We start from the raw sequence: 6,012 nt of genomic DNA, 5'->3' as shown, positions 1-6,012 counted from the left end.
GGAGAAAAAAAAGAGTTAACGTTTCCAGTCCTCATGACTCTTCTTCAGAGCCCAAGGTCCTTCAGTGAAAGAGACACTGCGCCACCCAGCGACCCATCGGTGTTAATACACCTTTACCTCTACCTTTTTATGGCAAACCCCAGAGCCAGGATGATTGCACAGCGAGGAGAACCTCGGTGATTTCACTCATACTCAGGCCTGTCACAGTCACATGTCAGGTAATTGTAAACAGCAGGGATCTGCTTCATCAGAGGCCCATACAGGACAGTATATGGAGGACGAAAGTTTCCTTTACACTGTCCCATCTAACACTCCCAGGGTCGGTGCAGCAGGGGTTAGATAGGGAATAAAAGTTTTTTTTTTATCTCTTTACCCTTTCATGAGGTGTGGGTGTCGCTGGCAAGGCCGCCCAGAACAGCCCGGCTTCCAAGGACATTTCAGAGGGCAGTTAAGTGTCAGTCAGGTTGCTGTCGACCTGGAATCACATGTCGACCAGGCTGGGTAAGGATGGCAGATTCCCTTCACCAAAGGACATTAGTGCAGCAGATGGGTTTTTACGACAATCGGTGACAGTTGTCATGGTCACCATTACTGAGGCTAGTTTTCAATCCCAGGTTTTAATAATTGAATTCACATTCCAGCAGCTGCCATGTTGGGATTTGAACCCATGCGCCCAGAGCATTCGCCTGGACTCTCTCCACCTTGTCCAATTAAACACTCACAAGGCAGAGACGTCACAATCCACCTTCTCAATGCAATTAGGGATGGGCAATAAATGCCCAGACAGCCACGCCCACATCGCATAAATGAATAACAAAAAATACACAAATACCGCAGACTGAACCGTTGACACAAACCATGGGAGATTCCTAGAGACTAGGGCCGATCTGACACAAACACATTATCGAGCAGTAATCCTGCAAATTATTACCACAGTTTGGGGCTTATTAGGAACACCAGGGAGCACAAATCGTGGAAATTCCCAGGCCCTGCGGCCTGCCAGGCGCAACAAACAACTGAATTCACGGAACATCACCCCAGGGATCCTCTCTCCCTGCTCCATTCTCTCTCATGCCTTTCTTCTGAACTCACTGAACATCACCCCAGGGATACTCTCTCCCTTCTCCATTCACTCTGAAACCATCCTCCTGAACTGACTGAACATCACTTCAGGGATCCTCTTTCTCTGCTCCATTTCCAGGCCTGCTTTTATCCAGTAACCTCCCACACAAATAGTTTTCCAATATTTATTTTTGTAAATGGGATAAATTAGATCAAACATGTGCATAACATCCAGCCCATTAGAAATATTGGGTTCAAAACAACAAATAGAAATTGATTCTATGATTGCACATATAGAACTGGAACACACCATCGCACCGAATGAATCCATTGTCAGTTTACATGTTGCTCAGTGAAAATTTCAATCGTCCTTGACTTTTTGGCATTTGGGCACTGAGCCAGGAAGCAGTCTGGACTCAAAGAACATGTGAACATATGAACTCGGAGCAGGAGTAGGCCACTCGGCCCTTCAAGCCTTCTCCGCCATTCAATAAGATCACGGCTGATCTGATTGAAACCTGCTGCTTACCCCGAACACCTTTCACCCCCTTGTTGATCAAGAATCAATCTAGCTCTGCCTTAAAAATATTCAAAGACTCTGCTTCCACTGCCTTTTGAAGGAGAGAGTTACAAGTACTCACAACCCTCTGAGAAAAAACTTCTCTCATCTCTGTCTTAAATGAGCGACCCCTTATTTTTAAAGTGACCCCTAGTTCTAAATTCTCCCACAAGACGAAAGATCCTCACCACATCCACCCTGTCAAGACCCCTCAGGATCTGAAAGATTTCGATCAAGTCGCCTCTTAGCCTTCTAAACTCCATGGGATGCAGGCCTAGCCTGCCACCTTTCCTCATAAGACAAGCCGCCTATTCTTGGTGGTAGTTCAATAAGCCTTCTCTGAACTGCTTCTAACGCATTTACATTTTCCTTAAACAAGGAGGCCAATACTCTACACAGTACTCCTGATATCACTGTCCTGTACAACTGAAGTATAACCTTCTTACTTCAATTCCCCCTCACAGCAAATGATAACGTTCTATTAGCTTTCCTAATTACTTGTTGTACCTAAATGGTTCAGCATTTTTTCAATTTCTGTCAGACCTTCTTAATAGCTTTGCACATCTGGAAAGTATTCTCCCATGTTCTATCCTTGTTACCCTGACGTGTCTAAATCTCTTCACAGCCGAGATACGCCTCCCCACAGTTTACATTTCCACCGCTTCCCTCAGCTAAACTTTATCCACAGGCACCAGCAGGGATCGAACTCACAGCATCTAGTTTGATAAGTCCACTATTTTAACCACGAGTTACGCCAACAGCGCCAGAAAGGCTAAGGTCCTCTTCCAACTTTTAAACCTACTGTAATTCTCTGTGTCATTTACCATGGAGATGCACAACGAAAGTGAGTAAAGTTTATGATGGTAAAAATGCATTCATCCCCCTCAGGGTACTGAATCACATTGACACACGCAGAGGAACACACACAGACAAAGGCACCGATAGAGGCAGCGGCCTAAAGGGAGACAAACATCCAGAAATCAAGGATGTCACCAAATTGGCTCCGTTTTTGTTCCATTTCCAGCTGCAAATTTGATGAATGCCGGCAGATGAACGGAAATGAAAAATACAGGGAAGTGTTTGAAAGGTTTTTTAGTCCATTTAATAGATAATAAATTCTGTAATTCATTCTTAAAACAGGAACAGTGAGAAATGTAAACTACTAAATGTAGATTGCAGGTTCAAAATGTCGGATTTTCACCTGTACCAGGAAACTCTAAAGGGTTTCAAACCCATTACATAAGCAAGTCAGTTCCGTACATCGTCGCCATGTACCTTTTAATGTTCTGTACATAAAACAACAGAGTGGTTACAGAAGGGAATGAAGAAATGCAGCCCCATCTATTCCTGGCTGTCCTGCAATTTCTGCTGCCTCTCCTCGATCTTTCCGCCAGAATGGAGCACTGCACACCGAACACACACAGGGGGGAAACGATTGAGGTGCATAAAATTATGAGGGGCATAATAGGGCACACAGGAACGAACTTTTCCCCTTGGTGGACGGATTTTAAGGTAAAGGGTAGGAAGTTTAGAGGGGATGCGAGGAAGAATTTTCTCACCCAGGGGGTGGTGGGAATCTGGAACTCACTGTCTGAAAGGGTGGTAGAGGCAGAAACCCTCATAACATTTAAGAAGTATTTGGATTGGAATAATTAGGTATTTGTTTGACCGGCGCAGACTCGATGGGCCGAAGGGCCTTTTTCTGTGCTGCAGCCCTCTCCAACTCAATGACTGAAGGGGATGGCAAAATTGATTGAAAATGCGGACAGTCTGAAACTCTGGCAGCGATAGGATTTCAACCCACGCCTCCACACAGACTGAAACTTAAATCCAGCGCCTTAGACCGCTCGGCCACTGCGACGTCTAAAATTGTCATTGTCTTGACTGGAAATTTCAATCGCCGTCCACTTTGTAACGCTCAGTAACTGAACGGCATCCAATGTAAAAACATACAGAAAGAAACAATCTCCTCTTGCATCTTCCCAATCTGCTTTTTCTCCCTGAACCTTTTTAATATGAAGCTACACAACTAATGTGAATGAAGTTTGCGATGGTAAAATGCGTCCACCCCCTCGTGGAACTGAACCGAATTGATATATTCCAGATCCGAACCACTCGCTGTGCAACACAGAAGCCCCTTTAAAATTGTAACCTGAATTTTCTGTTTCCTCTCCTCTCCGACCAAAATGAATCACTTCACACTTCCGGACATTAAATTTCAGCCACTTGTCCGTCCAAATGGATTTGTTGAAGAACCCGAAAGGAGAACCGACTCAAACTTGGAATGAAAGAGTGAGAATGAAGGAAGAGAAGTGACGGGTTTTGTCGATCCCAGGGGAAAGAGACTCCGGGATCAGTTCATTGTGACAGTTCACACAGCAACAAGAAAACAACATTCCCTGATGTGGGCCAAACCCAGGCGGCAAGAGAGAGAGCGCCGAATAACAGCATGTTTAGTTATAACACAGAAGACTTGTTCAGCCAATAACAGCATCGAGTGTGTTCGACATGAACATGACGTGAACAGTGAGGGGAAATTGTGCCACAAGCTGCGGATGGACAACTTTCAATTTCCAAACCCACCAACAGAATCAATGCGGCTCCTCTGAAACTTTCAAGGCAAATATTGATCCTTTATAAGGTGCCGTTCCCAGAACTATCCACAGTCCTCCAGGTGTGACCTAACCAGGGCTTTGTGTAGCTGCAGCAAACCTTTCCCTCTTTTCTAAAACAGTCTCTGTAACAGTTTGTACAGCAAGGGAAATTAGATTGTATAGAGCGACTGAGAAAAACGAGGACATGCTTGATCTGAATCAATCTCTTTGGAAAGTTCGGTATGAAATCAGCCGCATAAATACATTTTTGGTTCAAAAATTATATCGGAATCTAAAGTCCAACTCTTAATGTCTTTGGGTCTGGGAAACTTTGTTAATGATCACACAGTGCGCATGGGCACTGCAGAAACTCCTGCACCTCTTTCAATATTGTTTCTCTTCACTCAGAGTTTTCAAAAGGGAACTGAAAAGGGAGAAAAATCAGGGTTATGGAAAAAGAGAAGGAAATTAGGGCGAGTTGGAAAGCTCTTTGTAAAAAACTGACAGACACGATGGGCCGAATTGTCTCCTAATGCGCTGTGTCATTTGAAGATGACATTGCTAAATCAGTCTGATTCCAGAATTACTGATTGTAGCAGCTGAATTCCATTTCTTCAAAACAAAGACCCAAAGTGCTGCTGCATGACCGCGCAGGTTAACATTGTGGACAGGTCCATTGGGTTTCGGCAGCACAGTGATTCTGTAGCGTGGTGCTTATCGCGTTCGCCAAACACACAAAAAGATCCCGGTTTGAAATTGGACAGAAACATTATCAAAACCTGTACTTGTAAATGTGAAGAGAAGTTCGATAATTCACTTGTGTTGTTAAATATTAAATACAGTATCGTACGGCCACGTGGCAATTGCTCTTACAGATGCGCTGAAAAACATCCCAGAAACGAAAAAGAAGCACATTTCATCACACACGAACCATTTTCAACTGTCACTCGGTAGACCTATTAGCAGTTTGTTTACAGATGCAGATTAACATACTTACTCCCCGTCTCAAAGATGGCTAATAGCAATGAGTGCTCCTAAAGACTAGCAAGACAAGCGATACTGTAATTGAAACCGAGGAAATGGCAGGTATGCCACAGGATCACTTTGTATCGGGCTTCAGAATAGAGGAAGAGGAAAAACTACCAGGGAACCGAGGAAACCACGACTCGGTGCAGGTCCTTTCATATTCAGTACGGAAAAAAGAGACATGAACGGGATGTAGGCGCCAGAATGTAAAAGATGCCATAAGCCTATTTGAAAGAAGAGCAGGGGAGTTCTCCCCGCTTCCTGGTCAACGTTTATCCCTCAATCAACGTCACAAAGACACATTATCCGCTCATTATGACGTTAATGTTTGTGGGAGTTTGCTGAGCGGTGATTGGCAGCCGTGTTTCCTACACCACAATGACGACACTTTACAATGTCCTTCATTGACTGGAAAGCGATTTGAGACGTCCGCTGGTCGGGAAAGGTGCTATATAAATGCAAGCCTGTCTTTATTTAATTATCATAAACTCCAGTCCTCTGGTGACTGACCCTCGAGAGTGGAAACAGTTTCTCCCTAACTGCTCTATCAAACCGCCCGCCGCCGATCCCTTCCTCAGCCCAATAATTTTAAACAACACCATGAAAACTCGGTTTAACCTGCTTTGCTCTAAAGAAAACGATCCCAGCCTTTATAGTCTCTCCACAAAACTGAATGTGTTCACCCCTGAACATGGTGCAAGGCGGAACATTGTGACGAGATTTTGGAAAATGTTGTTAGTTGGCAGGTGGAAAAATGGAGGAGGAACCAAA

At 44.3% G+C, this 6,012-nt stretch overlaps 1 protein-coding gene across 2 annotated transcripts in view; it reads left to right on the top strand.

Annotated features, from left to right (window-relative positions):
- LOC144698102 (uncharacterized) overlaps positions 1-6,012 on the top strand; it is an 862,314-nt gene that overhangs the window by 749,251 nt on the left and 107,051 nt on the right. The window lies entirely within an intron of this gene.

Source organism: Cetorhinus maximus, chromosome 23 (assembly GCF_964194155.1).
Source record: "Cetorhinus maximus chromosome 23, sCetMax3.hap1.1, whole genome shotgun sequence".
Taxonomy (NCBI): domain Eukaryota; kingdom Metazoa; phylum Chordata; class Chondrichthyes; order Lamniformes; family Cetorhinidae; genus Cetorhinus; species Cetorhinus maximus.
This window is presented reverse-complemented; position numbering and strand designations above follow the sequence as displayed.